Source organism: Equus caballus, chromosome 23 (genome assembly GCF_041296265.1).
Source record: "Equus caballus isolate H_3958 breed thoroughbred chromosome 23, TB-T2T, whole genome shotgun sequence".
NCBI lineage: Eukaryota > Metazoa > Chordata > Mammalia > Perissodactyla > Equidae > Equus > Equus caballus.
This window is the reverse complement of record NC_091706.1, coordinates 61,500,293-61,526,567: the sequence shown is the minus strand read 5'-3', so window position 1 is coordinate 61,526,567 and position 26,275 is coordinate 61,500,293. Positions and strand designations below refer to the sequence as shown.

Genomic DNA, 26,275 nt, shown 5'->3' with positions numbered 1-26,275 from the left:
GTTTTGCAAATGGTTACTTTCAACCCGTCACAAGACACCACAGTATGTCACTCAGGATTGAATGATATACTTCTCAACTATTAGCATAAGTTAATTTGTAAACAATTCTATGGTTGTCTTCCTGAATATTTTTGGCTGTCAATCTCTCTGTTTGAACGTTGAGAAATGTTGCTTTTCTAGAGACTGCAAAGTTAATGGATTTAGTCTGATGTTCGCAGCTTATGACACCACAACTACTGTGTGATCTTGACAGCTTTGCTGAATTTCGCCCTCCCTTTATCGATACTACAATTCTAGTGCTTCCGCTGTTCCAGGTTCTCCTGTTCCAGTTTTCCTGTCACCCGGACCCTAACGCCGAAGGCCAGTTTTATTTTGGGATGAGGCTTTTCAGTTTTCTATTTTTCAGAATCATTCAGACTTTTTAAATTATGGAACAAATATTATATTAACACTTTCCACAGCTTCGTAGTCTTTAAAGAAACAGAAAAGATTCTTATACATATAAATTCCTAAGTATTTCTTTGCTCAGGTAAATAAAATGTATCACAATCATCTGCTGCTTAGTTCTTTGATTATTCTCATTTGTCTTAAACCCATCTCTTTACTGCTTTACAATATTTTGTCATTCAAATTTAAATACACTCTTTTGGCTTAATATTATTTGACAATATAATGATACCAGTTTCCTGCTAAGACTTAACTCCATCTTCAATTTTCTGGAGCCTCCAAGTAGCTCAGGTTGTGTCACCGCCAGTCTCAGTGTTCAGGTTTGAGGACCTCAGTGAGCTTTCTCATTTTCAGGGATATGAATCCAGGTAGTGAACACACATACAGAGCAGGCAGGATGTCTCGAACATGCTGCTGAATAGACAATTTTTTCAATCAGTGACCCAAAACAAAATCACAACTTTTCTCCTAAATGTTTTAATAACTTTTAAATATATTTTAAAGATCAAAAATGGACATTAATAAGAATAAAACCCTCAAGATGCAGTATAACAAGTATAGTATAATGTTTGTGTATGTGTGTAGATATGTAGTGTGTGTAGGTATTTTGTTTGCCCATATATGTATGTATGAAAAAGTCTGGAAGGTGTAGAGGAGGAAGAGCAATTTCTCTACCTTCTAGGTCCTTCTGGCTGGGCTAAGAATTAAACTGACATGAGACAGAATAACAGGAGAAAATCAAACAAAGTTTAATAACGTGTATAAATGGGAAAAACCCAGGAAAACGAGCACCTCACCAAAATGGCAGAAGCTACTACCTTACATACCATCTTCAGCTAAGGACAAAGGAGCATGTTGGGGGTAGGGATTTGGGACCTCAAACGGGGAGGAAATAAATTCAGATGGAGACGGAAAAGCAAATGTTTGGTAAACAAATGTTGACCACACCTTGCAAAGATAAGGGTCCATGGAGAGGACTTTGGTTAAATGAGCCTTGCTGGGTTCCTCCCTGTCTATTCCACCTGGTTCATGTTATGCTATAGTTGTCTATGGTGATAGCTCCTTCCTGGAACAGGCCTTCTATCCTAAATTCTTTAAGGCTGGAAGGGGGAAGCTCAACGTTTGTTCCTGAGTCTTTTGTTCTTAAAAATAATCAAGCCAAAGAGACACAAATGTGTGAACATTTGTCACATTTTGGGGTGAGAAATTCTGATCCCCCACAAAGGAAATACTCAGATACCAGAAAGGTTACCTTTGAATGTCATGATTATGGGTAAAATGAATTTTTTTCTTTTTATGTTCTGGTATTTTTCTAAATTTCCCAAGATGAACTTGTATTACTTCCACATGGGAAAAAGTTTAAAAATGATCAACTTTTAGAAATAAAAGAATAAAACATGTAGATAGCGTTTTCTATTTTATTTTTTAAAGATTGGCACCTGAGCTAACAACTGTTGCCAATCTTCTTTCTTTTTTTTCAGCTGTGTCTCCCCCAATCCTCCCAGTACATAGTCGTATATTTTTTAGTTGTGGGTCCTTCTAGTTGTGGCATGTGGGACACCGCCTCAGCATGGCCTGACGAGCAGTGCCATGTCTGCACCCGGAATCTGAACTGGCGAAACCCTGGGCCAGCAAAGCAGAGCGCGCAAACTTAACCACAAGGCCACAGGGCCGGCCCCTAAAAAATCTTTGAAATATATTATTAGCAGTGATAAGAACTTTCATACCTGTTATAAATTTAAGCATTCTTTTTGGGAGGCAATTTTGGGATACATATCAAGTCACACATAATTTTATATCATTTGCAATAGTAATTTCTTATCTAGAAATGTATTTTACAGACTCCAGAAGAAATGTAGAGTAAGATTTATTTACAATGTTGTTAATTACATATTTTAAAAAGGCTTACATTTCTACAAGACGATGATGATTAAACGAATAGTAGCTATAGAGAGATTATGTAGGCAGTGTTTTTTTTTTAAAAATAATATTGAATGCCATGGGGGAAGGCTAAAAGAAAGTTCAAATAAGAAAATAAGATAAATTAAGTAGTAAGTCTCCTGTGTGTGGGAGCACATGCGCACACACACACATGCACTCTATCTTAAGGGAATTTTGAGATGCCTTTTTCTCCTTTTTTATTATTAAAAATAATTATAATAAAAGAAATATTTTACAAATAGTTTTTCATACAGATCATCTCATCCAAACTCTGTCTTATCCTTTCTGATGTTAACTATACTATATCCGTTTTATAAATTATGCAAACTGAAATTTAGATCAGAAAACTATTTCTGAATTACACTGGTCTGCTGAGAATCAATAGTTATTGGATAAAAACCCTTGATTGTCCCTCTACAACAAAACGGGCAGCAAGGCAAAGTGTTTGAGAGCTGGTAGCCAAACTGATTGGGTCCAAATCCCCATTCTACTAGTTAGTAGCTGTTGAGCCTTGGCCAAATTACTTAACCTCTCTGTTCCTCAGTTTCTCAAACTGTAAAATGAGAGATATAATTGTATCTATTTTACAGAATTGTGAGAATTACAAATGTTAACACATTTAAAAGGACTTAAAGTAGTGACTAACAATTACTAAGAACTAAATAAATATTATAATCTTTATCAGGTATGATTGTTTCCTGCATAACTGTAGTAGGCAAAACCTGATCACTATTTCCAGTCAAAAATACATATGTTTTTCCAATTGCTCAAATTTAACTGGAGCCCTGGGCAAGTGAAATTATTGAATTCTATTTAAAGAACAATTCATCAAAATGATTTCCAATCAATCCTAATTTCCCACTGACTTAAAGGACATTTATAGATTTGTTTATGCATAAATATTTCTCCAAATAGGATTCACCAAATAGCTTGACAAAGATAGTTACATGGGCCTTACCAGTTCTTAAGGCATCTTAGTTTTCCATAATTAGTGTTCATTTACAAACTACGAACTAGGTAATATATTAGTCCTGTCAAAAAATATGCACTGATGAGTATAATATCAAATGATACTGTGATTTTTATCCAATATGTCATTAAAGCTATTCTGTGTTAGATCTATCTACTTACATAGACATACATATGTGTATATTCCTATATAGCTGTATGCTTTATTTAGAAGAACCATAAACTATTCCTGCATAATATTTTCACATATGAAATATATACATACGTATACTACAAACTGTGTATGTTATCATTAGAATTTTTGCTTTAATCAGATTAATATCAATCCTTATGCTTTCATCATTAACCTCGAAGTTGGGAAGGATTTTGTCATTGAACCAGTCATTTAGCACATGCTGGACAGATGGGAGGATGCAGGTGCACGAATGATGCTCGTGTCTCGTGAATGAGTATCCACACATGCGTGCTCGACTAATGATGCACAGCTACGAAAATATGTCTGCAGAGCCAAAGGGTCCCAGCGTCTGCCCAGCTACTGTAGCTCTCATTAATTAAAAAACATTTGCTATGTTGCAAAATGTCATCACTGATGCTGTTCTGCTTCAGGCCCAGCTGTCCAGTCACGGCAAAGGGTATGAGGTTAAATACTCGCAATAATAAGAAACTTCACTAGCAATGCAGCACAGTTAATACCAATATGGAGAAGTGCTTCTGGGGATTGGAACTTGGATTTGTGTTTTAATTTCAGGGCACAATTAAAATATTTGGCAAAATATTTTAGACTCAAACCGGGTTAGGGAAAAAAAAAGGTATTGAATTCCTGGGTTTTTTCCCCGCACACTGTGATCGTTCTCCAGTGTGATATATTCTGGCAGCATGGATGGGTAAAATCTTGCCAAAGCATTTTGTTGTAACTCTCCTTTGCCAACAAACATAGCCAGATTCGGGAGGAAGAAAAGTGTTATTTTTCAGCTTTAGATTACAAGAAGGATTCATTTTTTTTTATTTGCTCATGACACATTACTGAGTTAGAATCCAAACTTGTGAGAATGAAAAATGATATCTAAAAAATTAATGAATAAGAGTAACTTGTTTATATATGTAAGAGCCACTGTTCTATCGCATGTGAAGCAAATAGTTTTCAAAGCTTTTCTGTCACCGAGGAAGTAGAACAATAGTATTTGTAGAATTGATTTGGGGACAGTACAACATACACCACAATCCAAAAAGTCTAACAAGTAACTGGACATTTAGGAAAAACAGTATTTGAGCAATGCAACTGGTGTCTGAAGAGAGTTACTCATATGTAATGGATCGAATGTCCTAGAATTTTAAATTTTCAGTTGGTCCCCGTTGCCATCTTGGACAGGTGCTGTCAAATGGAGAAAACTGTTTTTCCCTCTTTGGTCGTTGACATCCGTCTATGTTCAGAGCTGTTGTAAACCCAACAATTTCCCTACCTGTTTGTTTGATTTTGTTTCACTGACACAGGAGATCCTAGAAAGGGATGGCTTGTTTCTAGGTCTATGCTCCTTCTCATGGGTGGCAAAGGTGAGTTGACGCTGTCTTATGACAGGAATTGTAACAAATACTTACATATATAACATTTTATAAAACAATACAACAATACTTTGTAGTCTACTATAAAGTAGGTACTATTATCGCTTCCTCTTTAACTACGAGGAAGCTGAGACAGACGGTTTAAGTAATTTGCCAAATATAACAAAGTTAGAGGCGGGTTGGGGATTCAAGCCCAGAATATCTAGCTCCTCACACTGTGTGCTCTTACCCACCCGGCTGTTCGCACAGGTGTGAGCCCCGCTGGGAAGGGGTGAGTCTGTACTGATTCAAGGTGGCTCTTTCCCAGGTGAAAAAATATCTGTCAGCCCAATGAAGCAGGCTGATGGAAAATAAGCGTATAAAAGAGAGAGGGAAGAGTGAGCGTACCATGGAGAATCAGAAACGGTTAGAGGGAACCATGGACAAATTGAGATAAAATAAAGCCAAGTGATGTGCAAAAGAACAAAACAGACTGGTAAGCAGCACCCAAGCTTGCTTTTGCTTTGCTTTGAAGAGGCATGGCAAGCAGATGACATAGGCTTAGAGAGCTGTGAGGAAGTCTTGACTCTGAAATGTGCTGGGGGATTTCTAGCACCGCCTGTACTGCTGTCTTCATGAGCATATGGCTTCCTACCTTTGTGATTAGGATCAGATGTGTATGGGTGCCTTCCTCTCTTTGAAATCCCAAACCACTGTTCCCAACATCCTCCTTGTCTTTAGCTGAAGATGGTGTTTAACATGAGAGCCTCTGCCATTTTGGCAAGCTGCTCAGTTTTCCTGAGTGTCTCCCGTGTATACATGTTATAAAGCTTTGTTTGATTTTCTCCTGTTACTCTGTCTCATGTCCATTTAATTCATAGCCCAGCAGCCTGAGCCATGAGCATTCCACTTTTGAGGTTAGATGTGCAGGAGGGGTGGTGATGGAGATGCCAGATTGCTATATTTAGGTTGGTTTGAAATGGGATAATTGAAGGATTTATAGGTAATAGGGAAAGTTGGAAAAGTTAAAGAAGCTATATTCTGAGAATAAAAGATACGCCGTAGATGGAAGGGCCAGGGTAGCAGTTGTTTCACAAGAAGATGCTGCTCCTCTTTAGGTGAATATTTAAAAGCTTCTTTGTGCTCTTCTGTCATTTTTATTGTGCATACTTTTATTCTTTTATAAATATCACTATTGCACAAATGCACATAAGGCACAACCCATAACCCTGCCCTTTCAGGGTAAAAAATAAACTCTCCTGTACCGGGGCCCAGGGCAGGCCACCCCAAAATACCCCATAATGGCACATTGATTATTTTGAATTAAAATTACTTGAGAAGCAAAAAGGGCATTCTGACCCTCCTGTCTATTCCCCCTGAGGCAGGAAATACACGTCCCACAGGAAAGGCACTCTCCCTTCATCCTTGTCACCATTAGCAGAAACGAACCCTGCTAATGTACTACCTCAAGCCTGAATGCTTCTTAAATTCCTCTCTTATTACATACTCCAAACGTCTTTCTTTGTCCTATCATTCCTCACAAATTTCTCGTTTCTTTGTGGAAAAGATAGATATACAGCCTGTTTTGTTCACTATCTCAGCGTCATTTTCAAGATTCTTCCATGTGCATATAATTAAATTGAGTTTTTCTTATGCTAATCTTGTCTTGTGTCAATTTTATTGTTAGTGCAGCCAGAAGAACTCAAGAAGGGTAGAAGGGGGAAGTTCCCCCTCCCCAATGCCTGTAAACTCAGAGATGTACTTTAATGCAAAGCTAAAAAAAAAGAAAAAGGAAATGAGGTCAAGGTCAATGAATCATAAAAATAAATAAACAAATCCAAGGGGTAAACACAGCATGATAAGTCAAAGCAGCACAGGTTAAACAAAAGAATCTAATAAGTAGGAGGGGAGAGAGATGGGGACAAAGAGAGGACCCCAAAGGGTCTCAACACACCATGGTCTTCATAGAATTTTCTGCGTGCAGTAGAGAGGATTATCCACATATGATTTACATTGGTATAGTTTTCATTATGGGCACTGGGTAAATTTTATTCAATTAAAATATACCATAATAGAAAATTTTGTTTTACTCAAACATTTTTTCTTGTAGAAGGATAAAAATAATCTCAATCTGGTTAAGGAAATTATTGTGCATTTATACACTACATTAAAATGATATTCACTTTTATTAATTTTATTTTAGTATAAAGATCTGTGTTTATTTCCTTACGGACTGCCTGTGATACAATGACCATCTCTTGGTGTATAATTACCTATGAATACAAAATACATATGCATATTAAGGATAGTGCAGTATAATTTACAGTAATCATGCACACTCCATACGTAATCACACCTCCTATAAATCAACACTTATTCCTTCATTGTCTTTTTTTTCCTGAACTGCAGTAAAGCTATAAAAATTAAATATGACTTTAAGGAAGAATGAATCACATGGGGGGATCAGAATTGGCCACTCCAAAATGTGTCTCTTTACCTTGATTATTTTTAAGAACAAAAGACTCTGAAAGAAACTTTGACCTTCCCCCTAACTATCTAAAAGAAATTTAAGATAAAATGCCTGGGGCCAGCCCCATGGCCAAGTGGTTAAGTTCTCACACTGCACTACAGCGGCCCAGGGTTTTGCTGGTTCGGATCCTGGGCGAGGACATGGCACCACTCATCAGGCCACATTGAGGCGGCATCCCACATGCCACAACTAGAAGGACCCACAACTAAAATATGTACAACTATGTACTGTGGGGATTTGGGGAGAAAAAGCAGAAAGAAAGAAAATATAAAAAAAGGGTGGCAACAGTTGTTAGCTCAGGTGCCAATCTTAAAAAATAAATAAATAAATAAGATAAAATGCCTTTCTCCAGGACAGGCCATCACCATAGATAACTCTGGGTATCCGGTTGACTGGGAGGGTCCTTGCTAAGCCCACTCTTATCAAAGTTCTATTTACCAAACATTTCCTCTCCCATTTCCATGTGGGTTGCCTTCCTCCCCTTTGAAGACCCAAACCACCACCCCCAACATCCTCCTTTGTCTTTAGCTGCAGATGGTATTTAAGATAAGAGCCTCCACCATTTTGGCGAGTTGCTCAGTTTTCCTGAGTGTCTCCCACGTATGCATGTTATAAAGCTTTGTTTGGTTTTCTCCTGTTATTCTGTCTCATGCAAATTTAATTCGTAGCCCAGCCAGAAGGACTGAGATATCTAGAGGATATGTATTCCTCCCCTACAATAGTATTAACTTTATTTGCATATAAGGATATATTTTAACCTAAGAGAGACAAGGAAATCACCTCTAACTGAGTTGAATTAATAAATTAATCATTCTATATATTGGCTAATTTAAAAAATCACAATGAACACACCATTAGTTTTCCTACATGTTCTCTTCATTAAAGGTGCAGGGGAAGTTTTTGTGGGGAGGTGGGGACATTATGTTAGCCAAGTTTAGCTAAGTTTATATTTGTAAATTTGCTTTCACAATTTAGTCATAGGCCTCAGAAATGAAAAGAAAATATGAAAAAAATATTAGCAATAGCCTATGTCAATTTAATTCTTAGACTAGCCAGAAGAATTTAGAGGGGTAGAGGAAAATTTCTTCACCCCAGACACAGGTGAAGCCTTGGGTGCTACTGAAGTTCTAGCCGGGAGCAGAAATCTTCCCCTTCGCGGCTGGATTAGCATCTGGAAATCAACACGGATAGGTTCAGAATTAAGATTAAGTGTTGGTTTCAGAGAAGTGCTTGACCCCAGATTCTCTGTGACCTCTAGGAAGGAAGCTTAACAACCGCTCTTTAGAGTTGCCTCTGTTCCCCTTAGTTTCAGAGCGGCCATGAAAGGCTGAATGATTGTCAGGAAATCACCATGTCCTGAACCTGAGGCTGAGAGCCACAGAAGAGATTAAGGACCAGGCAGACTTCCCCCAGCACCTCCCTTTAGGACCTGCAGAATGCCTGCTTCCCGGACAACAGATCACGGTGAGAGGAAATGCTTTGACTTAAACTCTAGACCTGAGCCCTCACTAGCAGTTCAAGACAAATAAAAACACCTTCAAAAGAGCCCAGGTATCTGTGAGAAAAATACACCAAACCAACAGAACATATATTCAGTAATATAGAGCTGGAGCATGATGGAGAACAATTGAACAACACATATTTTACGTCAAAATATGACAGCCATTCAAAAGGCATGTGGAAAAATAAACTAAAAAAACTTGAAGCATAATGGCTTTTACTTTGTTATATAAACGCAACTTGTAAATTAAATGACAATTCCAATTTTTAAAAACGGAGCAAAGAAAGTAACCCTAAGACCAAAATGCATTATTATAAACACCCCCAGCCTCACCAACAGCCAACAATTGTCAACTAAAATGTGATATATATTTGTGCTATCAAATACCATATTTCATCAAACCAAGAGGCCATTATTTCTAAGATGTACTGTTATGTTTTGTAAACACTGAAGAAAATAAATTACCAGTCATATTATGATATGGCACAATGCTAGGAAAGCCTTGATTGTAAATTGCATCTCAAGGTCAGAGATTGTAGCATGAAAAAATAGGCTGAAGAGATAGAAAATGACACAAAAGAATTACTAGTTAAAAATATTATTATGTTCTTTAGATTGTCTTTAGTGGATTATTAGAAAATTATTAAAAATAAAAAGAAGGTGAGTGAAAATTGTGGTGACTTAGGAAACGATTATGCAAAATATTCTTGTGACACACCTGATAAAATGTGTCCACTAATTCCTTAGAGAGAAGTATTAGAAGTTCATATTGGAGGACTACATTATCTTTAAATTATTTCATATTATTCTATTTAAGTTAAAGCAAATAAATTACATAGAATATTCACATCAAATTATAATGAGTTAATTCATCTTATTGCATTCAGTGTGTGCGTGCACGCGTGCACGTGTGTATGTGTGTGTGTATGTGTGTAGGGAGCATGAAAGCTCATCCAAAGGAAAACGTTTTGTAAAATAGTAAGTGAGCTATAGAAAAATGAGTTACTCACTACTCAAAATTACTATCAGGCTGGTTTTAGGATTAGGAGATGTTTCCTTCTTTTTCCCTTTGCTCCTTCCTTCCCTCTCTCGTTTCCCTCTTCCCTCCCTCTCTCCTTTCCTTCCTTTCTCTGCCCCTCCCCTGGCCTCCTTTTATTTGGTAGAGAGAAAGCAAGAAAGAGAGGGAAAAAATGTATCAATGTATATTTTAGAGGACCTGTTGACAAATGGAAAATTAGTGATTTATACAAAATCCTATAACTTTGAATGTAAGCCATTTATTCCACACTGACAGAAAGAGCTCATGTTTGCGAAGGTGTGAAAAATTTCCCAAAAGCACATTTTAAAAAAACTGAGAAAAGCGGAATATTTCAGACTAAGACATATTTCAAACATGTAGTAAAAAAATTTTCAGACTTTTCTTATATCATAAATAAACCTTCAATCAGATTGTACATTTTGTTTTAAGAATAATGATTCCATGAGTCTGTAATTATTATGCCGAGTTTCAGGAATTCAAACAACAAAGACAGTGCAAAGGAATAGTAAACTATTACTTGAAATTCCTCCATTGAGAAATAACCGTCATTAACTCAGAGGACTATACTTTCAGACACTCCTTTGCATCTACACAGATGGAATCATACTGAGAGAAGGAGAGTGTTAGGCAGACATTCAAATGAAAACTATGTTCTATACAAACCATGTTTAATACAAAACCATCAAATTTAGTTTCTCTTTAATCTATTAGAAAAAATCAACACAAGTGAAACAAAATTAACTGTTGAATTTCAAATAAACTTTTCTTCATCTTAATAGATTGTGTTTACTTGAATATTTCTCCAAGGCAAATTGAAAAGATTATAGAACGTTTATACGTTGTAGTCACTTTTTAAACACCATGTTTCAACTTTATTTAATCCCCTTCTGTGAAAGATAAACAAAGTCCTCCCCTCACATTGACTCCCACCTACCCTATCCTCCTGTTTGAATGTTGACAATATTTTTATTTTAATAAGCTGCTGCATTGCTATTATATATAGAATGTCACCACTTCCCCTCTGAGTTGTTAGTAGGAATCCTGGGCATGGACTCCCCAGAGCCCATTGTCGGTGTCTTTCTTCCTGATTTATGTATTTTGATTGATCACTAGATTGGACAGGTTTTAATATAAAGGCTTTTTTCTCCTCTATTGTTTTGTTTTCTTCAGGACTCAGGGATGTTATTTCCTGTTTAGGAATATCTGTCTATTTTCTTTAGAGTTCAACCATTCCTTGATTGAGTGTTTTCTTTCTGAGTCACACTTTATTTTCCTCTGAACTTTGTAGACTGCCCCATTGGGGTTTTATACTGAATGTGGAAAATTCGAGGAAAGCACATGCAGGAAGTTAAGGAGCAAGGAGCGTGGTTGACTCCATGTAAATCTTAAATTCAGATTTGAGGGTTTGTTATTTCCTTATGTCAGTGCATTTCAAAAAATGTGAGGAATGACGTTTTAATCAGTCAATTGCGGCCTATATTCACTCTCCTTTAGGAGTCTGGGAGTGGCCACCAAGGTCTGTACAGAATGCATGTAAAGATCTTCATTAACTTTTTAAATGAATCACCTCGGCTTCTCTACTCATCCCTGGGGGAAAAGATTTGAGCAGCTTGAAGTTAATGAGTTACGCATCTCCACTGTTAGAAATGCTCCATGCTTTAGAAAATTCATGACTGAGGTCCTGATTTTTCAGTCTTTTAAGTGCTTCTAGAGCATGTTTTGTTGCACTTTTCTCTCCCTATTGCCTTTCTTAAATCGACTAGCCCTCTTTGCACACTGTCCTCCTTTCAGTTAAGTCAATAAACTCTTAAAGATGGGGAGATTGATATGGCAACTTTCCATACTTATGGCAAGGCAGGAAGAATCCTTTCCTAAACTTTTCTGCATTATGACTTGGAACATATGCTACTCAAACATGAGAGACGAAGATGTGGCCAAGACAAAAGAAAAGAGAGGTTGGTGGCTGGCAATTTTCAGCACACAGACAAGAACTTCGTAAGCAGTGTCCTGAGCAGTAAATACATTCTACACAGACTATCCGCAAAACAGCAAGGACTGCCCCTCTTAACAGTGACACGGCCCTGGGGTCTGACAGGCTGTTACACAAGCAACAGAGTTGTATTCCCAGGACCCTAGTTTGACAAAAGGAAAACAGTGGAATACAGCAAAAGCTAATTAATCTTCCCCTAATTGGAATATGGGCAAACTGGGTGTTCATTTAGCCTTAGTTCTGGAAATTAATAATGTAAACAAGCTTGTAAAGAGAGTATTTAACACTTCAGAGGATAAACTGTTTTCAATCAAATATAATAAAAAGAATAGTTTATTTGCAAATAATTAATGTGTTAATATTAACTTTTTCTCATCCAGTAATTTTAGAATTACCCTATGGACAGCTCCAAAGCACAAGTTTATTTTGTGTTTAATTGATGCATATTAAGTAAAACTGAAAAAAAAAAAAAAAACTCCTGAATTTGTAAAGATTCCATGATTCTGAATCTTTATTGGTTCAGACTGGCTTTCTGCCCAAATAATTATCCATTTATTTAGTTTAACAAATATTTCTTTAACATCTGCTGTGCATAAGCAACTATAACAGATTATATACGATTTTCATTAAAGCATGGTTATATTATGTGCATAACTTTTGTTTGTAAAATAATGGAGAAAGTTAAGAATTGTGTATGTGAATTTATATGGAGACAATACGTGCAGAGATAAGGAATGGATTTCTGGCTCCATAGACTGAAGCCTAACCGTGTACACTCCACATTTCTACTCTGGTTCTTAGTTTTGTAGGACTCTAGACTTGAATTATCTCAACCAAAGTGGATTCTGTTCTTAGAGACTAGTCATGACAGGCAATTCCTGAGGAGACTGATGTAGAAATCATAATTTTATTTATTGAATCATAAGGAACTTATTTTCAATAGCAGAATATGACTATCTGTGGTTAAATTTTTCTAGAAATTTTGTTTTGTTTTTATTGATTTGTCAGACATTAAGAATATTATGGAATAATCTTAAATATTTAACTAGCTATATCCTTTGGGTTTTGTCATAAATGCGATATTATATGGAAAAATATAATGCATAACTATTTTTTTCCCATAAAACAATTGTACCAGATAAAAGCATCTGTTGGATTCCAGTTTGAACCATTGTTAAGGAAACCAGCTAAAAAGTTTCTATTCGGGAAAATATAGTTAAACATCATGGGAAATAGCACTTATGTACTACTTGAGATTGAAGGAACATGTGTTGTTTAAGGGTACTTCACACTGATTGGAAAATTGCAGACATTGATCATAGAAAGAGAGGTCAGCCTATATACGTGCAGGGTCCCTCCGGCCCATTTCATTTATATTTACAGTTCCTTTTTTATGTGTCCAAAAGGGGATTTTATTTTTTCCCACTAATCTGTATGAATTGAATCACTTGAGCTCAAAAAGGGATTGAGTGAGAAAGAAATCTTCACACACCCTTGATGAAGCATGGTCATCCAGCGGAGATTTGATGGTGAGCGAAATTGAAGAGCCGAGCGCTGGGAAAAACTAGCTATGTGTGAAATATGATATCATCTTTATTTTGCAGATAGAAAACTAAGGGATAATTATGTTTAAGTAATCTGCCCATGTTAGTACTTCAGCTAAGTGGTAGAGTCAAGCTTTGAATGCAGACAACGCTGCTCAAAAGTCCAACGTTAATCCTGATTTATGTTTCTACATTAAGTCGATGAGAAAAATCAGCTAAGGGAATGCTTAGTTTTAGTCTGCACAAAAATAATGAGGAAGATGATAATAATAATGCATAAGGATTGATAGAAAATAGAAAAGACAGGACCAGGATGAAGGGGAGGCAAGCTAGGCAACTAGAGTATAAAATTTAAGAAAGCTCTCCCTTTCAGGTTTGTGCAAATGCCAGCACCACCCTCACACACCCCAAGAGAGAATGCCTCTTTTAATTTTAAATAACTTCATTCTTATTTTTTAAATGAGAAGAAAACCCATTTTTAGTTTTGGGATCAGTCATTAAGAAAACTAGACATCTACTGACCACTTGTTATATGCTTTCCTGTGTGTGCACATTTATTAAATTTCCAAATAAACCTTGAGATTTATGGCTTTGGAGAATATTCCATGACATGAGAATGACCATGCAGTGGGTTACATGCTAAGAAAAGCCTGAGGAAGATACCATTTTTTCCCACAATAATGAAGAAAAAGGAATAACAAAGAGATTGGGGCAGTAGAAACAATGGCAGCTATTGAGTGGGAAGAAGATAGGGCCCTGCTGATTAAAGATGATGACATGTTTTTATACACTCAAGTGCACTGTGCATCATTGATTTTATTTTCTAAAGGAAGAAGTGACCGATTGATAGTAGGTGGTGGGCAGTGAAGGAGTCTCTTTAAAAGGAGGTAGAGACAGTGTTTTAGGGCTCAGGGCGGTCTTTCCCTCAAACTGCACTTGAGTATAAAGTTAAAATAAATGTAAAATAAGAACACAGGAAAAAAACAAGTCAACTTAAGCTAACATGAGTGCACTAAAAAATTTATATGGGAAAAGTCCTTGTAAACGATAGACTAAAGATTTGTAGAGGATTCTACTCATACAATCTTGTTTGGAATATGAATGTAAAGCAGGACTTTTCAGATTCGTCCAAACATGGAGCAATTCTAACTTGTTCCACAGGACATTCTCTGACTAGAAACTGTTGTGTCAAGTAAATTAGTGAGTGTGTCTTAGCCTGGTACCATGATGCTGAGATACCAATTCTTATAGCATATTTTGTAGTATGTGCTATTGGGTAAGAAAGCCATTGTACCATTAAAAACAAACAAACACCAAAGTTGTTGTCTGAAGAGTGGTATAAGTTGAAAGCCATTATAGTAAAACTCTTTAACTAGTCGTTATGAGAGAAAAATGTGTACATCTAGAATCTGGCCACTTTTTTTCCATGTCTACTGCTATTCCTGTGGTCCAAACCACAATTTGCTTTTTCTGCACCACTTCTAAGCTGGTCTCCTTATCCTTCTAGAGAGTGTCCTCATTGGGGAAGCCATAGGGATCCTGTCAAAATTACACCTGATCGTGCATAACATCATCCACTGGCTTTCCATCTCTTTTGGAATAAAATCCATCTCTTTTGGTATAAAAGCTCTTAAATGCCCTCCAGTATCCTCTACTCATGCTAGATCTCTAAGCTCAACTTCGTCCACTCTACTGCTCCCTCTCACTGGCCTCTCCACACTGGCCTCTTGTTCTTACTCCACTCCTCAAACCCTTTTCTGCAAAGCAGCCCTTGCATGAGCCATTCTCTGGCTCTTCTCCAGAAAACCACAGGGGCTGCTTTCTCATTTTCTTCACAACTCTACTCAAGTGTTCCTTACTGAAGAAATCTTTCCTGACCACACTTTCCAAATAGCAGCCCCCACCTCCAGCCAAGAGATTACTTATCATCCTGCCCCTGCTTTATTCTTTTCAGAAACACTTATCACCACCTGGCTTAGTAAATCATATATTAATTATCAATTTATTTTCTGTCTTTCTCTACTACACTGTAAGATATGAGAGCAGAAATTTTTCTGTTTTGTTCTTGTTGAATTCCCAGAGCTTAGAACATGGCATTGTCCAAAGTAAGAGCACAATAAAAACGTGTTGGGAAAGGAATGTTTTCAACATCCTGATAGAAATTGTTCTGCAGTAAGAGAAAGTGTATCCACCTTCTAAGATGAACCATGCTGAGAGCTGGAGAAGAGGTTCCTGACGGTGTGACCCTGTTTCCAAGAGTCTTTGAGACCAAATGAATAGAGGCTGCCTTGTGGTTTCATCTTTCAGCTAAATCTTTCCAGTAAGGGTTTATTCATGGAAACCACTTCCAACAAATGGTACTCAGCAAACCTATTTTGTGTTACATTTTTCTCACTTCTTATTAAAGACTTTTCTTACAAATACCCATAAAACTTTTTGTTCTGGGGATGTCCAGGAAGTAGTAAATCACTATCTTTCTTCATTACTGCCTTTCTTGTTTTTTAGAAGACACCATCCCTCAGTCTAAAAATAAGAATAGGAGGGGAACAGCATATGGTCACCTTTAAATACTCAGCATCCTTACTATGAGATGGTGGCTACCTAGTTTTCCTGTTTCTTACTCAAGAGACAGGGGCAGTCCTGGGGGATCTTTTTCTTTCAGAATGTTGGGCTGTTTCATGAGGGTCAGCATAGATAGGACCACACCTATTTTTCCCACCGAACTTATGGTTAGTGGAAATTATTTCAGTACGCTTTTGGGATGTGCATAATTTTTAGTATACAAGACTGTTCCAAGGTATTACTTTTATCTGTCTTTTTAGGTTTTTGTGGTTGTACACTAGCAGAATGCTTATGAGTAGTTGATGCTTTGGCTCAATTTAAACTAGAAGTAGCCCTCTCTTTTTAAAGCTAGTAGTACTGGCTTTAATATGTGTCATTTTAAAAGTTTCAAGGAAAAATACTGCCTCCATATATCACTAAGAAAAGTGTGGCTTGTAACACCAAAACAAGAGCTATATTGCCCATAAAGGTAGTATAAAATGCATCATTTATATGAATAGTTTTATTAGTTCAGTACAAGAAGTAATGATTATAAGTCCCTTACACATATAAAGAAATTTATTCGTATTTTATGTCTTTAAAAGAGAAGGAAGGAAAGAAGGAAAAAGAAAATACTTCAAATAATGTGTTGGTATTCCTAAGATTTCTGGTACTTAATTTATAGAAAACAATCAGATTGGTTAACCACAGGCTTATTGTGGTCATTGACATCATGATACTCATTACTTATATGAGAATAATAAAGAAAATATTAACTATTCATGGAAATATGTAAAATATAGCCCCTAGTGAAATTGTAAATAAAAGAGTAATCAGATAAAACACCATATCAATGACCACGATTTACCAAACATCATTATATGTGAAGATTATATGTCAGAAATGAGCCCGTGTATATGCTATTGAAAGTTCTCTGCTGAAAAATCTTGGCCTATTTTTTTATATTAAATGTTGATATTTGATATAATGAAAATTGATATTAAAATGCGTTAAAATAATTGGGGAGCATGCTATTAAAATTCATCTGACATACTAGGAATTGTGTGATTTAAAACAATAAAAACGAATATAAAAGTTTATAAAAACTTTAAAATTACTGTTATAAATATATAGGCATCCACCTTAATATCAACATCACAGATAAAACAGGAATGCTCAGCTTGTCTATGTGTGTGTCTGTTAAGACTGCATTTGCCAATATTGATGGACTCACAAAATGAAAGTGTCTTGAACAAGGTAGAGATTTGCTTTCCTTCCACAAAATGTGAAGTCTGCAGGGAGCCGTTCTAAGGCTGGTTGGTATGGGCTCCATGGAAACACTACTGTTCCTTATTCCTTCCATCTTTCTGTTCTGCCATCCTAAGCATGAGGACTTCATGCACATGATGGTTTTGCCGTCATAGCATAGCTGCTGGAGCTTTACCCTAAGGACTAGATTCCCAAGAAAAAGTATACTTCAAATGTACAGACTTATCAACTCAGTACACATGCTTGGTAAAGCTCTCCTGAAGACCCACCACTCAATGGCTTTTTCCCTTGGCCACTTATTTTTATGAATTGCTAGAAAAATGTAGGCTTTTAGTTACTCACAATGATGCACCCCAACAGTGTAAGAGTTTGTGAGTATAGGAGGTAGAATATTAGGCAAACAAACATCAGCCTGTTTTACAATCTGTTACTCAGATCCAGCGACATGAAGGGAAGGACAATGCCAAGAGGAAGGATGCTGCATTTCAATAACTGAATGTTTTATGATAAAAGGGTTTTATATCTGAGAGATGGTTGTAAATAGTTCAATTCCACCAGAAAAGTTCTTTTTCTCCCTCTGTTCTAATTCTTTGGGATTTAAAAAAAATTATATTATTTTCTTGCTCTATGGCAGTGACAAGTGTTCAATGCATTTCAAATCTTTTAATGGTTTCTATTAATATTTTAACAAGCTTAAAAATGTTAAATTGATGATTTTAATGCCTTCTTCCCAAAGATATCAGAACTTAGAATATTTGAATTTTAGTCTACCTCTCTATGGTTTTACAGTATTTTCCCAATATTTCCATTCTGTATTTTTATTTACTACCCAAAATGCCCATTACTGCTACTGCTTTAGACTAAAGTCAGTATTACTTTTTGGCCACTAGTTTCTCACTTTCTTCTTTAGCAGGATTTGTTTTTAATCTGACTACATGTGACATCTCCCATGTGTACTTCCACAGTTTCACTGTGACATATCTCAAGGAGTATTTTCTCTTTTCTAAATTATTTTACTTGGGGATTGTTTCTTTTGAATAAGAAGTTCCATGTTTTCAATCACTTGAATATGATTGAATAATTATAATATAATATGCTATGGCATTTTCTTTCTAATATTCTCTCTCCTTTTTCTATTCCCTCCATCCACAAAGCTAAATACAGGCATAGTGCAGCTTCACTGTATATTCTCCATGTTTCTGATCCTCTCAATTGCATATATTTTTTCCCCTTATATTTCCATGGCCAGGCCCTGGCCATGGTGAATGGATTCCCCTTTTTGGCCAGAGTTGTATTTCTTTTGCAAGATTGTGCAATATTGTGTGATGCTGGCCCCCGAGACTGGTGCTGACGTGCTGATTGTCATTGATGTGCACACAGGACTAAGAACCTTCACATGCACTGACTGGAAAATGAAACGAATACATAATTATCCCTCTTCTACATATTCTTCCAAGTCTTCATTGATCTATCACTGCACCTAACATGAGCATATACATTTTGTAGTATTTTTTAATCAAATTACTCATATATGGGGACACCAGGGGAAATATTTCCTGAGGGAACACACACCTTGCAAGCATCTGAGAAGATCCCAGAGTCTTCGTACTGTGGAAGCGTCCAGGGTAGACATAGCCCTAATTTTCTCACCATTTCAAATGAATCTCGTTTTTCACTGTTAGTATCTGTGGATGTCCTGGACTTTTAAGAGTTTGTGTAATCTTTTAAAAGAATATTGGTATTTTTTCCAGAATCTGAATAAAAGTACCTATGTTTTTTTTTTGTTTTAAAAATCTAATGCGTATAGAAATTAGAATAATGCTTTATGTGTAGTAGGTGCTCACAAAATGCTATTGATATTTAATTGTGTTAAGAGATAGGGCTTATTTTATAAATAAGCATGAATAGTTTCCAAGTGCTGTCATAGTCTTGAGAGTTTCTAAAGTAAAATTGATAGTTTTCTGTAGTTCCAATAGCATTACCTCCTTGATCTAACCACTATTAAAGATGTAATGTGCATCTTTTTCATAATATTTTAAACCAAGGTGTATACATACTTCATAGTTATATACCATACATATGTATATATACACATGCTGTATACATATCTGATGGACACATTGCATTTGCTTTTTCAGTTCTTTAAAGATCTACCACCATCTGATGTGTTTTATTCCATTACATGGCTTACCAAATCATTTCTTTACAATCAATACATACATTGTGTTCTTTTTGTTTTATTTTTGCTGTTGTAAACCCAGCTTCATTAAATATCCTTAAACTTGCATCATTATGTGTTATAATCTAATTTGTAGAGTGAACATATATTACAGGGCCAAAAGTTACAGATGTTTAGCAAGTACTATCAGATAATTATTTCTAGAAGAGATACTTATTTATAGTCCAACCAACAGTGTAAGAAGTTTGTTTCAGCCCACTCCATCTGAATTCAATTTCTGTCACTACTAGCTTTGTGATCTCAGGCAAATGCTTTAACCTCTCTGTGCTGCAGTGTTCTCATCTCCAAATTTAGGATAATTATTGAACCTACCACAGAAGATTCCTACAATGATTAAATGAGGTGATACAAGAAAAGTGCATAGAAACTGCTCAGTGCATTAATAAATATTAGGTGACATTTCTACAGAACTAATGTGGATATCTTAAATTTCTAGCCATGCGTCTGCTTACTCTACTTTTATGCCCATTTGATTATATTTTTAAACACTTGAGAATTCACACAGGAATAACTATAATAATTATTATTATTATTATTTTCTTTCTGCTTCCCCCCCAAACCCCCCCAGTACATAGCTACATATATTTTAGTTGTGGGTCCTTCTAGTTGTGGTATGATTATTATTTTAAATGTAGAGATATTATCATTTATATTTCTTCCACTGTATGCAATTAAAAATTCGCAATTTAATTGCCTTAAGTACTACGTTTTCATAAAGTGTGATTTTTCTGATTAGTTTGGGATTATTTTTTATTTAGCAGTGGGTGAATAAGAGCCTTTTTTTCCTGGCACTTATAAAAGGCATGTTTGATTTATGGCAAATGTTAATTTTATTCATCTGTCCTCCAGATTGTCCAGCTATGTATTCTAGGACCGAAAATGTCATGGTTACTGAAGCACTATTTTTTTCTGAATAGGACCAATTAAACTATCGTGGGGTAAATGAAGCAGCTAAGGTATAATGAAATGTTTATTCAGTTGTTTGGTTCATAATAAAAATATGCAATCTTGCCACTCTGGCATCTTTCCCAAAAGGTGCTCAATTCTCCGGAAACTGGCCTTTTTATTTTCATGTTTTGTGGCTACATTACATCCATGCCCTATGTCTGTATTTCTGTTAAAATGAACATGATTGTCTTACGGTAAAATTAACACCCCCAGGTGACAACCAGAAAAGGCAAATGCCACAGAGCCAGAGAATAAAGAATCTTGGGGGAAAAAGTCACCTTAGAGAGTCCTCTGCCAATAAAAGCAAACTTTTTCATATGAGGAAAGAAACTAAGGATAGTTAAGGTGTTCGCATAAGTGTGCACAGCTAGTTAAGGACAGAATTAGAATGAAAATACACATCTACCCAATTTAATACCTATTCTACGGTATTGAGAGCTTTTTCTACTTAAAATATAAATCCAAAATGTCACTTAAAATATATGTGTGAAGACACCATCTTAAGAATTTGAATATTTCCCTTGAATAAGTAAAATAATATCACCTCATTCTCTAAAAAACAATCTGACTTGAAGAACATTCAACTCTTTGGTTAGAACTGGACACATCTGGCTGAGTGGAAAGTGCTTGTCAAAAAGAGCAATCCTAATGGGCTCTCATTTTATTCTCCTCCAGAGAAACGACCCCAAGTAAATAGTTATTTGAAATTTAAAATGCTGGTACTAAGCTTATCTGATTTCTTTTTCTTATTTTAATGTTAGATGTAGATTTATTTAGGGCTAAGGTGATAACAACTCCTTTTTAAAGCTATAGGTGGCTTCTGACAGTATTTGCAAATATTTTGTTCAGGAATTATACATCTGCCTGCAAAAATCATCCCAGAAGACTCTATCTTTATTCATAACGCTGAGTTCTCAAAATAGTTACAATACAATTTCACTCACTATTTGTTCACCTGAAACATTCAATCGTTGATGTCATTTCTTCTTGGAAATCTTCCAAACTACATTTTGGACTTATCAACTGACTTCATATACTCATGGTTTACACTGTCCCTCTATGACTATTGCGGAAGAGGTGTTTAATACAATAACATTTCAGAGGTCCTTGGTAAAATTTTCTTCTGTACGTTTGAATATTTCATAATGATATGGTGGCTCAGTGTACACAACTTCTAGCTAACTGTTTATTGCCTGCTTCTTAAAGACAAAGAAATATTTTAAGATTTTTTTTGTTTCTTTTTTAAACCCTTAGACCACTCTAAAAATTTTACTGGCATTTGGTAATATCTTAGTAAATAATAATATCAAAAGCACGACAGAGTTAAAGTTTATATTGAAAGACCATTAATGAGTATTGGTGAAGGAGAGAGGGAGGGGAGGAGGTGGGAGGAGGCTGAAGAAGAAAAATCATTTGCTAAAATCTAATATTTTGGTCATCTGCTTCATGTTCTTTTCTTGCTCTTAAAGGTATATATATTCCAACGTAGATTAACACTTCTATTTGTTTTCAGAATATGAAATTTGCTATAGAAACATTTAAGTTAGTAAGTGTCACATATGTGTGTCCTCTTAGCAGAAAAAATTAAGAATTAAGCAGGGGTATTTAGGTATATATGTTATTGATTATTATTCATCAAAAATAAACTTCCTAACACTGATAAGGGATCTTCGTATTTTCATAAGACTGAATAAACTTAAACTCTATAAGACATAATTAGAATCACACGAATTTGTACACAGGTGAGCTGATGAGGTGAGCTGTCCTGGTGACTGATCAAGAAAGGTCCAAATTAATTCTAAGGACCTCTGTGACTTTCACTAGACCATTAATTTTTGAAAATCACATAATTTCATTTTATCTTAACTTTATTGACTATAAAATTAAAAGATGTAAATTGATTACAAATGTCCAACTTTTTGTTTTTAAACAGAGGAAACATTTTATCAAAATCTGTCTTACTCATGACACCACCATACAAAAGACAACTGGAGAACAGAGGATTTAGGAGGCAAGTTAGTTCTAAAGACACATCAGCTGCTTCTCTTTTAACCTTTTCCTTCCTGGCCATGATTTACCAACCGTCTGTTGGCCGAGGTTTACCAGAGTGCATGTTCTAGTGGTAGGTTATTATGCCTCCAGTGCATCCATAGGTCTTTTTCTCCAACTGTCTCTCAGTCCATCTTTCCTTTAAAAAACCAGGCTAGGTGAAATCAAATGAGTGAATCCCAATACTGAAAAGTTTATGTTATTATTTTGAAAAAATCTGCTATTCCAAAGACGTGTAGCTCTATTCAAGTTCCTTAACTTCTTTCTATTTTAGTTACTTCATTTACAAAATGAAGATAATAGAATTTTCCTCATTAATACTATCAGATTGCCTTGAGACTGAATCATAGCACATACTTGGTAATCTGTCCTTTTTGTTTGTTTGTTTGTTTCCTATTCAACAATATCTCACTGGTGAAAAAAATAGAAAATATTCAGTGGTACCATTTCATGTTTTGATGAAGAGCTTAGGCATTAGAATCAGATGATCTGAGCCAGAATTCTGGGTCCATTATGAGGCCCAAGCTTCCATTTCTTCATTTGTAAAATTACATGTACTCTTTCTCTTCAGCATTTGTGTCACTCTTAACGTGGTAGGAATTTAAGAGTATTGACAATTTTCACGTCATTCATAGGGTTGGAATTCAAAGACCAAATATCTAATATACTGTACTTGCTGGTATGACTGAGTACCTCTCAACAACTTGCTAAAAGTCTATGCTTCCTCTGACCTAAAACGAGTTATCTCACCAGCCTTCTCTCCGACACTTCTTTCCATTAAGTCTGCTGTTTTTCCACACTGATCTAATGAGGAAAACTTATTTAAAATTACAAAACAAAAGGCTCTGAACTCTAGTGAGTTCTTACTATGACAAGCACTCCCTTGTCTTATTTCACTTAAAAGATTTTTAACTGGATTAACCAAGAGTCATCTCCAGCTAGAGATAGTAAAACAGACTATGTAAATGTGTCTTCCTCAAAACAATGACCATTTTTTTATGGTCTCCACTGAGATCAAAAAAAGAATAAATTCATTTGAAGAGATGGTTGGACTCCTTGAAGATAAGCCAATAATAGTTTGTATACCTCGTTAGCTCTGGCCACAATGACTTCCTCATTCTGTTGACATTCGAAGAATCCATGGTAGTCAACTAGAAAACTGAGACACGAAAGGCTGTAACTACCACCTCCTTCCCCAATTCCTAAGAAGGGGGAAAACTCTCACAAGAAAGTGAAATGATTTAGGGTGGATCATTGATTTGTACCATCCTTTCTGTTACCCGTTGCATAGCATTGCCAAGGTAGTTAGTATAAAGCACTCACTCTTATACTCAATGATCTGTAAGTCAGCTCACAGGGCTTTGCTTCATGTTGTATATCTGTGGGTCACTGGAACAGCTCCACTTCAGGTTCCAGGGCTTTGGGTCTGCTGGAGCAACTCCACTACAGGTTATCATTCTGGGACCCAGGCTAACAGAACAGCCATTTCACAGAACATGTTCTCATACTGATAGTAGAGTCACAAGCCAAGAAGCCCAAATGCACAAGCATATTTCACGTCTCTGTTTGTCTCACCTCTGCCAATATCCCATTGACCAAAACAAGACACATGGGCAAGACCATAGTCCACTGGTGGGAAAGAACATTCTGTCCAATGTAAGTCTATGGCAAGGGTGTGGATATATTATACAACTAAAGGGAAGTAAAGACTGATATAAACAATTCCATCTACCACATGTATTTACCCTCTATTTCATCTGTCTTTAGATTATTTATTGCTATCTATATTAAGTATTGTATTCCTTATTCAGATAGGGCTATATTTTAGTGCTCCAAAATTCTTAGTTAATAGATTATCCTTGATAGCACTTCCAAAGCATGGAGTGTGCAATGTCTTTAAGGAAAACCTTGTGGATTTTGACTATTTGGATGGAAGTCCTTGATAATGTACCGTACATTTCCAGGCATTCTTCAACCTAGCATACTAAATGTAACTTGATCTTTTAAATAAGTTAAGATCATTATTGTCAATATCAATTCCTGTTCTGTGCTGCCTTACCTTTTTCATCACTAAGCCTGTGCATTTGGAGTTAAGTTGCCTATTTTTGCATAGTTTTTCTTTTTTACTTAGCCATTTGAAGTCATTTATAATGCAGCATATAATATTGGAGTAAATTATGACAATTCATTCAATAATTATAAACTTGAAAACCAAATACCCCAACCAAATGTGATTTTATTTGTGATAAGAATAAGTAGTCTCTAAATGAAGACTAATGAATGTGCATATAATTATATAATTAAATTGCATAAGTTTTAGAGTATAGATTTAGTAACTTATAATTTCACTTTTAAGAATCAATTTTAAATTCTTTCTGTATGCATTCCAAATAGAGAAGGAATTGCTCTATTATTCTTTTTTGCTTTGCCTAATATGCAAGTGTCCCTTGACATTAAATTGTATACTTGTATGATCATCTGGTTGATATCAATGCATGAAAATTGGCTTAAAATTGATGAGTTATAATGATATTCATAATTCTCAACATCTTTTGTCTTTTAGCTTCTTTGATGTGAGATAGGGTACTTGATAATCCAGGTTTAATTTTACATTTTTTTTTTCTTTGTGACATAAAACCTATTTATTGTTCCCAGAGAAACTATTTCTGTCTTGGCTACAGAATGTTTCATTTTTTAACTCACAACAGGCATCTCATGGAACATTAACATCTAGGAAGAAACTAAATAAGCACCTTCATTTCAGTGCATCCATTGTTTAATGAGTGAGGCTATTTTTCATTTATTGATTTGCAGCTAGTTTCAGCATAAATTAATCTGCTCATGCATTTGCCATAATGATGAGACTAGCAGAGCATTTGATTTACACTTAGGTTATACTTATCATAGTGCTTTGAGGGGAAAGCACAGGCACTGTCAAGCTATTAAAATTATGATGGTAATGATTATGATGCTGCTGCTGCTGATAATAATAATCACAATTATTATTTACTGTATTAAAGGCAATTTTCAAAATGTTTTACATGCATTATGGTGTTTATTTCTCCTATCAAGGCAATGAGTTAAGTACTAGTATTTGTATCCTCATTTTTTACGTAAGAAATCTGAAGATCAAAATATATTGTTAACTTGCCCAAGGTCATACAGAAAACAGTGAAGGTGTGGTCTGTCTAAAGCAGGACATATCTGATTTCATAGATCACGTCCTCAAGAGAGCATAGGATACTGCCTTCTGAAGGCATTTTTTTTTTTTGTCAGTGAGACAACAAAAGTAACTATAACTCAATTCCTTGTGATAGTTTGTATCATTATTAAGGAATTCTTCTGAATCATTTTTGATAAGCCTTAGTTAAAAATAAGATTTTATTATATCGTATAGTTGCACAGTATCATATTTAGACTATAATTGGGTTGATATTTTTTGTCTATTTTTCATTTCAAAAATAATAAAAATGGCCTTTATAAAAAGAGAGTATTATGAAAAAGAAGGAAGTGCATATGCATATTTAGCTAACACTAGTGTGTATCTGGTCACTCACATGTGAATGAGCATCAATCAATCTGGACTACTTTTATGGACCACTGTGGAATAGGAATGCTAACATTTAATTTCTGCAAGGAACTAAATGGAATATCCATTAGGTTTCATATAATTCTCTGTGTTCCAGGTCTTCTGCACTTCCCATCAGTTTTTAGTAATCTATTTTTGAT

At 35.6% G+C, this 26,275-nt stretch overlaps 1 long non-coding RNA gene across 1 annotated transcript in view; it reads right to left on the bottom strand.

Annotated features, from left to right (window-relative positions):
* Nucleotides 1-26,275, bottom strand: part of LOC138920413 (uncharacterized) — an 81,950-nt gene that overhangs the window by 2,430 nt on the left and 53,245 nt on the right. Inside the window, exon 2 of the long non-coding RNA XR_011431560.1 lies at nucleotides 680-861. This is a non-coding gene — a long non-coding RNA (uncharacterized lncRNA). The remainder of the gene's footprint in view (nucleotides 1-679; nucleotides 862-26,275) is intronic.